The sequence below is a fragment of the Odocoileus virginianus genome, chromosome 25, assembly GCF_023699985.2.
Source record: "Odocoileus virginianus isolate 20LAN1187 ecotype Illinois chromosome 25, Ovbor_1.2, whole genome shotgun sequence".
In the NCBI taxonomy this organism is placed as follows: Eukaryota; Metazoa; Chordata; class Mammalia; order Artiodactyla; family Cervidae; genus Odocoileus; species Odocoileus virginianus.
In genome coordinates, this window is record NC_069698.1 from 14,727,173 (window position 1) to 14,738,666 (window position 11,494).

Below are 11,494 nucleotides of genomic sequence, written 5' to 3' on the forward strand. Positions count from 1 at the left end.
CCCAGGCTACACTTAACACGTTTAGGAAGGGCGCGCCAAGGAATCTGTGCCACTAGTGTGGGGGTTCCGTAATAGTTTATTCGCTGTTATTATAATCATTTTAATGAAACGGACTTAGGGTTTTACAGTCGAGTGAGGTCGAAAATCCCACCTCTAAATTTATGAGAATGTTTTTTAAAATATCTATGACAGGGAAGAAAGGTAAACCCAGAAAAAAAAAAAAAAAACGATATTATGAAGGGTTATCTTTCTTCTCTAGGGCAGAGGGAGGGAAATGGCTCAGTGGCGGGATTTGGGAAAGTAGTAAATGGAAGAGCAAAGGATCTGAGTTCGACGCTTAGAAAATTCTGGAGGAGAAAACAGCCTTCCATGCGACGCGTTTCAGCGCTGCTATGTTTGTGTCACACACAGTTGAAGTGGTTCCAGTTACTGCGCTATAGTCAGTGGGAGGCAAAGAGAAAGACAGGAAAAAGATGCCCCACGTCTAAGTCGGCTGCAAAGGAGAGAAGTATGAAAGGCACATGATTTTGAGGTTGTGAGGAAGGTTTCCGATTGGTGACTGTACTTCCACTTTCTGAATTCAAACACTGCCCTCTTTAAAGGTGTCCATGCTAAGTTAAATGTATGCAGAAAACTTCGGAAAAGATAACCGAGTATGGAGTTTATGTATTAGTACTCAAAGGAATAAAGTCTGATTTTGCTACTGATGCTAACACTCTTACTGATAGACTGTCAGTATCGTTTGCAATATGCATTTGCAAACTCAGTTTGCTATTTATTAACTGTAAAATTAAAAGATTACATTATAAATCATTATGCTTAAATGTTCATAAAGGCGTTAGATGATTCAATAATTTATGTTTTGATTTAAAGTAATCTTTATATTTACTGTCACAGAATATAACTTCATGGCCTTTTTATAATTAAATTTGAATTCCTTATGTTTAAATCTTTAAAATCATTTACAGTAAATAGTTTCATAAATGTCATTAAAAACTCACTAAGAGAATAATTTTATCCAAAGACACTCCTTTTAAAATGGCTGTATGCTCAGTTGCCTTAGTCGTTTCAGACTCTTTGAGACTTTATGGCCTGTAGCCCACCAGTCTCCTCTGTCCATGGTATTCTTCATGCAAGAATACTGGAGTGGGTTGCCATTTCCTCCTCCAGAGGATCTTATCTACCCAGGGATCTGAACCTGCTCTGCCAGCTTTCAGGCAGATTATTTACCTACCGAGCCACCTGGGAACCCTTTCATTTTTTACTTTCTCTTTTCCCTCTCCCCTTCCTTCCTTCCATTCATTAGAGCCACTTCCTTCTAGCCTAATTTGAAAAGAATGTCTTTGGTGTTCTGTTTACAATATAGTCTCTAAAATTAATATTCAAGTGAAATATCAAAATTTAAGTTAAAACATTGATATTAAGATAGTTTTACTCTGGATTTTGGGTGGAGACAACTTTTTAAATAATATTCTATTTTTCTAGTTTTCTGATGAACTGAAGGGTGTAATATGATTTATTAACTTAGAAATGCAAGTTATGTTAATTTCTAAACTTGCAGTTTTTAAATTAACTAGACTTGCAAGATTTTCAAAATAGAATAACACTAAAAAGAAGTTGTTTTCCCCCAAAACCCTAGAGCAAAAGTATCTTAATATCAAAGTTTTACATAAATTTTGATATTTCACTTGAATATTACATTTTAGAGACTATATTGTAAACAGAACACCAATAACATTCTTTTCAAATTAGGCTAAAAGGAAGTGGCTCTAATGAATGGAAGGAAGGAAAGAGGAAGGGGAGAGGGAAAAGAGAAAGTAAAAAAAGAAAAGCTGATTTCTAGGATTCACACTTATTTCCAAATCAAGACACAATATTTCCAATTAGGGTACAGTTTCCAAATTTTAGTACAACATCATGGTACAAATGCTGTTATTTACTTCAGAGTAATCACTGACTCAATGAACATGAGTTTCAGTAAACTCCAAGAGTTGGTGATGGACAGGGAGGCCTGGCGTGTTACAGTTCATGGGATAGCAAAGAGTCCGACACGACTGAGCAACTGAACTGAACTGGACAATAAGAGCTGATAAACCTGGATTTCTATCTTCATCCTACCTAAAAATTCACCTACAATTCACATTGTTTGTTTGTTTAAATAAATCATAGTCAAGCATGACATAATATATTGCTTACATGACCAGATAATTGAAAATCATATTCTGATTTTGGTCTTTAGGAAAGCAAATGATTTTAATTTTTTTCTAAATATTAAAATACATTTCATGTGTTTAGGCACTGCTTATTGCATATCTAAAATATAATGGTATCTTAAAAATTCACCTCGAAGAAGAATTGAAATATAATTTTCTTGACCTTTGACTAGAGTAAGATTCCATGGGCTTGATGTAATTATCAATTCCAAGAACTTCCCTGATGGCTCAGATGGTAAAGAATTTGTCTGCAATGCAGGAGACCCAGGTTCAATCCTTGGGTTGGGAAGATCCCCTGGAGAAGGAAATGGCAAACCATTCCAGTATTCTTGCCTGGAGAATTCCATGGACAGAAGAGCCTGTTGGGCTAGAGTCCATAGGATCAATTTCAAAACATGATTGTAAAAAGAATTATCTTAACCATTTGACCATTTGTGCTATACACTATATATATATATATAGGTTTCCCCAGTGGCTCAGTGGTAAAAAATCCACCTACTAATGCTGGAAACACAGGAGATGAGGGTTTGATCTCTGGTTTGGGAAGATTCCCTGGAGGAGGGTATGGCAACCCACTCCAGTATCCTTGCCAGGACAATTCCATGGACAGAAGAGCCTGTTGGGCTAGAGTCCATAGGATCGCAAAGAGTCAGACATGACTGAAGTGACTGAGCACACACAGGTGGCATTAGTGGTAAAGAACCCAGCTGCCGATGCAGGAGACGTATAAGAGACGTGGGTCTTATCACTGGGTTGGCGGATTCCTTGGAGAAGGGCGTGGCAGTCCACTCCAGTATTCTTGCCTGGAGAATCTCATGGAGAGAGGACCTTGCACGGCTACAGTCCATAGAGTTGCAAAGAATCAAACACGACTGAGGAGCCTTAGAATACACACGCATGCACACATATGTGCACACACAGTGTGTACATGTGTATTCATTCTAAAATATTTGTTGAGCTCTTTTAAGTGTTCAGTTCTCTTCAGAAGTTAATGATGATGTGAGGAAAATAATTTATTCTTTAAAAGTAACTTTTTATTTATAATATAACCATGGTTATCTTATGTGAGTTAGAAGCATTTGCGCTTACCAAAATGTACTTCCTTTTTGATTTTTTAGCAGTGTTGATATATTTGCTGACATTTGAATTTCAAAGTTATAAGCCACTCAATGAACCAGGTGCAATATTCATGCAGATTTATTTGCACTTGTCTGTTTGAATCATACTTATATTCAGAAAAGCATTGATGTCTCATTTTTCAGTACTATATTGTTCAGAATTCTTCTCTAGGCTCTCAGACCATTTTTTTCATGATATATGTGGTCTAGATTCAGGTATGAATGATTAACTTTTAATTAAATAAGGAATATATGACACTAAAACTAGTCTAAGCTTTCATTTGTAGTAGAAATAATTGTATTCACAAATACTACTTGCTTTTTAAATGATGAGACTTAAACTGAGATTAATTTATTTGGAAAAAAGAAGAAGGATTCTAATGTTTAATATTAAGCATGTTTCAAGGCTTGAGACAGTCTTAACTCTTTTATTTTGGTAAAACAGTAAATTAATCCATTTATATCTATAATATGCATTCTCTTAAGTTCAAGATAGAAGCAACAGGAATATAAAGAATATTGATCCATGAGTATGTCAACACATCAGGTCTAAACTTTAATTTAGTACTTTGAATGAGTACCATTATCTAAGTCATTATTTTTGTTAATATGAAATTCAGAAATGTTCTCTAAATGGTATTGTTTTCATCAGCTTTAAAATATAAATAAAATGATTTAATTTTGTTTGACCATGCATATAACTAAAATAAAAAAAAACCCACAAAGTCAAATACGTATAGTTAACTTGAAGCTGTTTCCTTTAAGAAACTGTGTAATCAGGGAAAAATACATACACTACTTATTTTGGAAATTTTTCTTTGATGTTAGAAAGTAGTTAATATTTTTCTGGAAGATATTCAAAGCAGTTCTAGGTGCTTTACTGTTAGCATATTAAATCTTAAAAATTTCACAGAAAAGAAAAGCAACTTGAAGCTACACAAGATATACTTTGGCTTAATCTGCTGTCATATTGCATTTTCTTCTTGTATATTTACAGTAAAAGAAAAATATGTATATATAGCATATGTCATGTACATATCACAGATATGTAATACTTATTGCAAATATATATGCTTTTAATTCAATGAAAACAAACTTTCTAGTAGTTTTCTAATTCAGTAACCAAAAATTTACTAAGCAAGGTTTTTGTGTGCGTTTGTGCTGAGCATTGTGAGGAAGGTACAATGATTATTTGGATTTGGTTCCTAACTATCAGAATTTTACATTGTATTGAAGGATACAGACATGTGAATTACTCCAGTACAAACATTTTATGCTACCTTAAAATGGAGTCCAAATTGTTACAGTTATGAAAGAGGAGAGGAATCATACCCTCACCCTCCAAGGCACGAATCTCTACAGTTACTACTTTGGCTCTACAGTTAAACCTACTCCTGGTATGGATTGATTCTGAAAGCTAGTGATGAACTTTTACTTATATCAAATATAATACTAGAGGTTATACCCAATGACCAAATAATGCTATTAGATTCAAGTAACTTACAGTTTTTAAATGAATGTGCTTAGTCTTAACGTGACATCAGGTACCCCCCAAAAATAATTTTAACTAAATTATGTAGAGATTTTTTAATACTATAATTAAATTTATTTTATTTTTACTGGTAATATTTTATTATTTATCTTTCATGCCCCAGAATGACCAGCTGTGTCAAAATAACTTTGTTTTTATGTAATTAGAATAAATACTGTTGAATATTGACATAAATGTTTGGTATTTATTAAAACAGGGAACAACTAATGAAAGAAGGAAAACTATCTTTGAAAAATCTTTTGTGTATTGAGATCTGCATGATTATTCCATCATAATAAATAAAATAACATCACAGGACTGTTGTTATTAATTTCTATTCAAGTATTCAAATTAGCCTATCAAAATAGGCTTGCTATTTATCTTGCATTATACCTGCACTAAGATGCTTTTTGCCCTGCTTCTGGAAAAGACAAAGTTAGGTTTTACAGTAAAAGTATTTTGGTATGTCAAATAGTTGAATGTTAAATTTATAAATAATATTGTGGTTTGGTTGCTCAGTAGTGCCCGACTTTTGCAACCCCATGAACTGTAGCCCACCAGGCTCCTCTGTCCATGGGATTCTCCAGGCAAGAATCCTGGACTGGGTTGCCATTTCCTTCTCCAATAAATAATATTATCCATATTAATAACTATTTTCAGTTAAAACATTTTATTTTTGTATGAATAATACAAAATATTGTTTTAGTACAGTCAAATTGGAGATAGATTAAAAGTGTCAGATAAAGAGTTGTGATTCCCTAGTGATCTTTAAGTTGGGTTTTGTAGGTAAGTTTCTTTTTATAGAAATGTTTCCTATAATATTTCAGTTTATTTTGAAATTAGGTAGCAGGCTTGCATTTTTGAAGTCCTCTGTTTTTTTTTTTTTTTTTGGATGGGGCTGTATGTTAAACTTGATTAAAAAATTAAAGAGCAATCTTGAGTGATATAGCACTATACTTCCAAGTGAGTTTTAACAACCCAATATTAATAAAAACTTAATATGCCTAACAGTTACTTTTTAGTTCAAGTTCTGAATCATTTTAATCATAGTGTGTTTCTTTACTATGGCTGTTAACATGTACACATGGAATATAAACACTTCTCAATATACCCTTATATTTTTCTGATGATTAAAAATTCTATATAATTCACTTACACCCATCATTTGACAATTAGCATATGGTTTTTCATATCCTTGCCTAACTTTGATACAGATTCCAAATTCCCTAAGGACCTCAAAAAATATAAAGAGAAGAAAATGTTTCTTTCACATCTCTACAAAATATATGTGATAAATAATTTGTACTTCAATACTAATAATATTTATCTTTTTCATCAAATTTGCCATCTTTATTAACTTTCTTCATAAAAGATAATATATGTTTCAACTGTAAAAAAGTATATAGTTGCCCTTTTCCTGTTTTTTAAAGATTATTAAGCACTCAAGTCATTTTTAACTTTATAGAGTGTAATATATGAGTAATAATTATCACACATATGTGGTGCCTATTGTGAGTTGTTGGGAAAGTCATCTTTTCTCCTTGGGGAACTAAATCCTACTACAGAGTCCATTTGATACATCTCTAGTATTTCAGAATTAAATTCCATCATGGTTCATTGTACTAGAAGTATACTGAGGCTGATAGTGTTTAGAATTCAATTGCATTATATTTTATATTTATATTTTTATAGATTAAAAAAATATTTTAAATTAGTGGGGGAGAAAGCAAACATAACACTAGCCTGGCTTAGATTAGCTTTAATACGTACTCAAAGACTTTTACTGATTTGCTTGCTCCTGACTTATTTTGTAGCATAATTTGAAATATATAAGAAAAGGGAAGAATATTCATGCTTGTCTTTGATTATTTTCATCTAATGAAAAAGTTAGTAAAGTTATTTTCTTATGGAAGGTATATACAATTGTAAAATAAATATTAAGCTTATATGTTATTTATCTAAAGCAAAACTCTATGTTAATACTGCCTTACAGAATTTGCAAGACTAAAAATGTTGTATGTCTTTGCTGTTCAATACAAATGCCACTAACCACATTCAACATGTAGCTTTTGAGTGTTTGTGATTAGTGTGACTGGAAAACTGAATTTTTTGTTATTTATTAAATTTAAAATTAAGTAGCCATGTGTGGCATTAGCTAATACATATGTACATGTGTGTGTGTGTGTATTCTAGTTTTATTTTCAATACTTCCACTTCATGTTGATAATGGGAGAGAATAAGAAAGGAATTTGAAAACCATGTGGACACACAGTACAACTTTCTACAAGAGGAGCTCACTTTTACTAAAGAGATTCTGTTACAGTCTTGTTTATCATCAACAAAAATGAAGCTCACCTTGAACAATAACTTTGATACTGCATGTGTTGACAGTCTTCAAAGCTAGCCTATGATGTGTCTTTTTATAATGCATTGAGTTAGTCAGAAGGCTTTAAAAGTAATCAGTCTGATAAAAACTTTAGTTTTTTAACTTAATTAAAAATTATTTTTAAAAAAATTTCAATTCTGAGTACAATTACTTGCCTAACATACCTAATCATGGATACTAAAACTTTTTAGATGATTCAGGATCTGCTATCACCCTGCTATGATCCCTATGTCTGTTACACCTCCCGAGGTTCCACAAGAATCACAGTGGCCTGAAAGACTCAATAGCATCAGTGGAAGTTCCAAATCCAATATCCCAACCTGGAGGTTTGTCAAAGAAGCAGGAAGATTTTTCCACTAGATGCTAATATTTGTATTTGGTTTTTGTTTTGCTTTTGAATCTTCAATTTACATGTAAAAACAGTCAGGATCTCATTTTTATTTTAGTAGACTTTTTTAAATATGAGGTTTCACAGGAAAGTTAGAGAATCTGTTTACCACTGTGTTATTAATATTGCCCTAAAGTTTGTCACTTGATGATATCCTTTCTAACTTTAATTTGTCATAAGCACCAAAGTTAAAAAAAAAAAACAAAAAAAATCAATGTCATTTCCTGCAGAAATCTTAAAATATGATAAAATAGAGTATTAATTTTTATGTTACTTAGCAACCAGTTATATAGTATTTACTAAGTGCCAGACACTGTTCCAAGTCCAAATATTCACTTCCGATAATTTCAAATGGATAAGTAGTGGGAAGTTGCTATAAAACACAGGGAGCTCAGTCTGACGCTCTATGATAACATATGAGAGTGAGATAGCGGATGGATGAGAGGGAGGCTCGTTAGGTAGATGATATATGTATACTTATAACTGATTCACATTGTCGTACAGCAGAAACCAACACGATATTGTAAAGCAATTATTTTCCAATTAAAAATAATTCTTTTTTTTTTTTTTTTTTACAAAGCAAGAGATTTTATTGGGAAAGGGCACCCAGGTGGAGATCAGTAGGTTAGGGAACCCAAGAGAACTGCTTTCCCCTGTGGCTCGCAGTCTTGGGTTTTATGGTGATGGGATTAGTTTCTGGGTGGTCTTTGGCCAATCATTCTAATACAGAGTCTTTCCTGGTGGCGCACGCATCACTCAGCCAAGATGGATGCTAGCAAGAGGGATTCTGGGAAGTGGATGGACACGCAGTGTCTCCTTTTGTCTGTTCCCCAACTCTTCCGGTTGGTGGTGGCTTATTAGTTCCGTATTCCTTATCAGGATCTCCTCTCATAAAACAACTCATGGGGATGGTTACTATGGTGCTGGCCAGGGTGGGCGGTTTCAATCAGTGTGCTTCCCCTAACAACTGCCCCCTGAGAGACTTCATACTCAAGATACTTCTTGGGAATTGGGGTGGAACACTTGCCATCTACAGCTACAGAAATTAAATCATGGCCACTGCAACTGCTGACTTTCAATGGCCCTGAAAGGAGTTCAGGGTGAAAATCAGGAATGAGGCATTCAGTGCTCTGAAAAAAAACAAACAAACTGGCAAAACAGGCCTTCAAATAGTTAGATCTTTTCAGGAGATTTTATGAGTCTCAATTCTTGCATCTTCTCATACCTAGAGAAACTGACGTCATTAATGGTGATATCTGCTTTGGCTATTGAGGAAAATCTTACAATTAAAAGTCAAAATAGAGTACTCAGCTATGGTTCAGACATCCTGGGAAATAACCAGGTGATATTATGGGTGTAATTTCAGATCAGACATTGTGTTAATAAACACTTGAGTTTTCTTAGTCATGGCAGGCTTAGATGCCACCATTCTCAAAACAGTGTCTGCTGGAAGCTAGTAACTTCTACCTTACTTTTTATAAAACTAGGCAACTGGCCACCTGGCTAAAAGTCTCCCCGAAGTGCCAGGTCCAAACTGGGTTTCAGGCCTAGTCTTCTAAAAAGAAAGAGATTTATTTTGTTTATTAAAATTCCAGTTATCCCTCCTCCAGCTGCTACTAATTGGGTCTGTTACAACAAAATGGCAGACCAAGGGATTGAGATTTTAATCATACAAGGCTCAGATCTAGGACTTGGAACTCAGGAATACTTCCAATTCAGTGTCTCTTCTCCAAGCTGAGGCAGTCCTATGCCCCATTTTGACAGGAAGTTATCACAGTCATAGTTGCCCTGTTCCCTAAATTAAAACTGAGCAGGACTCTGTGGGGTGCTGACTCTGGAGTACAGATCTGCTGTGTTCATTTCTTATCTGTAGGATATAGGCTTCATTCAGCCTTCTTGACCTTCCCTGAGTTCCAAAGGGTGGATTCAAAGGATTGCTAATTAGCAAAGGGAGGGAATACAGAAACAGAGGAGAAACAATCAAATGGTGGTACAGCCTTGAGACAGGGTCCTAGTTCCTACTCAAAGAAATATGGTGGTACAGCCTAGAGACAGGGTCCTAGTTCCTACTCAAAGAAATATACATAACAATGTCTTATGAGTTCTTCTACAGAACTGGAGCCCCACCCAGGTGGAAGATGGTAACTTCAGACTAAACACAAGATTCCTGGAGCAGAGATGTGTTGCTTCACCACCAGCCAAAAAAAAAAAAAAGAAAGTCACAAACCCTGCAGCACTCACCCCAAATGTTGCCTCCTATTTCTGGGGACCAGTGATGCCCATACTGTTAGGTATCCTGTTTGGCCCCTGTCTATTTCATCTCTGAGAGGCACCAACAGTTTCAAACTAAATTGCTGTTATTACAAGAGTGAACGCTGGTTTCAGATGTGGAAAACCCCAACTTAAATCAGGTAGAGAGAGACTTCTGCTCTGCTAGGCAGGCCTATGCCCATGCACAGCAGGAAGGAGTTACAGAAGAAAAATATTTTTAAATAATAATTTCAAATATGAATTATAAACAGGAACTTAATTACTCCTCAAAAACAACATTCTGAAGTAGTTGCTGTTGTTATCATCATCTTACTGATGAGAAAGCTGAAACACAGAACTTGCCCAAAGCCACCAGGGCAGAGAGTGATAGAGCAGAGATCTGAACCCATCTCTGTGCCTTTCATTGCTATGCTGCCTCTACTGTATCTCGGACTGTTGACCCAAATATACACAAACATGTGCATATGTAGTTGGGATACACCTGTGTATCAATGAAAATTTATCTAATTCTATGAAATTAAGCCTAGGTCATGGAATCCTTTCAGTGAATCTTCTTCCCAACTGTGACTAATTCCCAAATGATCTCGTTCTTCATTCCCATGGCCCAGCATTTGTTACTCTTGCCTGCAACCTACAAATTAGCACTTTCTGTCTTCCTCAACAAGGATTAAATTATGAACCGCTGCAGCTGCTGACCTTCAACACTCCCTGTAAAGAGTTCAGTGTGGATATTAGGAATGAGGCACTCTGTGCTCTAGGAAAAACTGGCAGACCAGACCAGGGCTTCGGAGAGTTAGATGTTTTCAGAAGATGTTATGAGCCCAATTATTGCATGTCCTTATCTAGAAAAGCACTAAAATCCTTCATGGCGATGTCTGCTCCTGGTGACTAACAGTAACCTTCACAAGACGAGCAGAAACCGTCTGTAAAAACATGTACTTGATTGCATGTACACCCACTTCACCAAAATCACACGTACTGACCTTCCTTTCTACCTCTTGGGAGTAGATTCTTGGAGCTATTTGAAATGCTATCTCCTGGGCTATAGCCCTCATTTTGCCCCAAATACAACTTAAGTCACAATTCTCACTTTGTGCATTTTTTTTCAGTTGACATACTGAATACTTTTTCTCTCTTTTCTTAAAGTTGTTCTCCTAAATGACACCTGTCTCCCAATACTACTAGCTCACATTTATTCAGCAGTTTTGCTATGCATTGTATGTCGAGCACCTTTCAAGTGTACTAAGGATTAAAGTGATGAACAAAACAGGCAAAAGTGTGCTTACATATTAGTCACATTTTAGAGTTCATAAGTCTAAAATGCTTATCATGCACTGTTCTAAGTGCATCATATGTGCTAAGTCATTTAATATTCACAGTCCTATGAAATAGATACTCTTATTATACCCATTTTACAAATGATGAAGCCAAAACATACAGAATATACACTATTAGAGGCAGACTAGTGATTCTTGCATTTTAAAGAGTGTTCTGCCTGCTCTTTGTAATTCAGGCAAGAATATAAACAGAGTAAAGAAATAGGAGGCTTGGTCAATAATTCTAGAGTGAGTTAATAGTGGTTTGTCC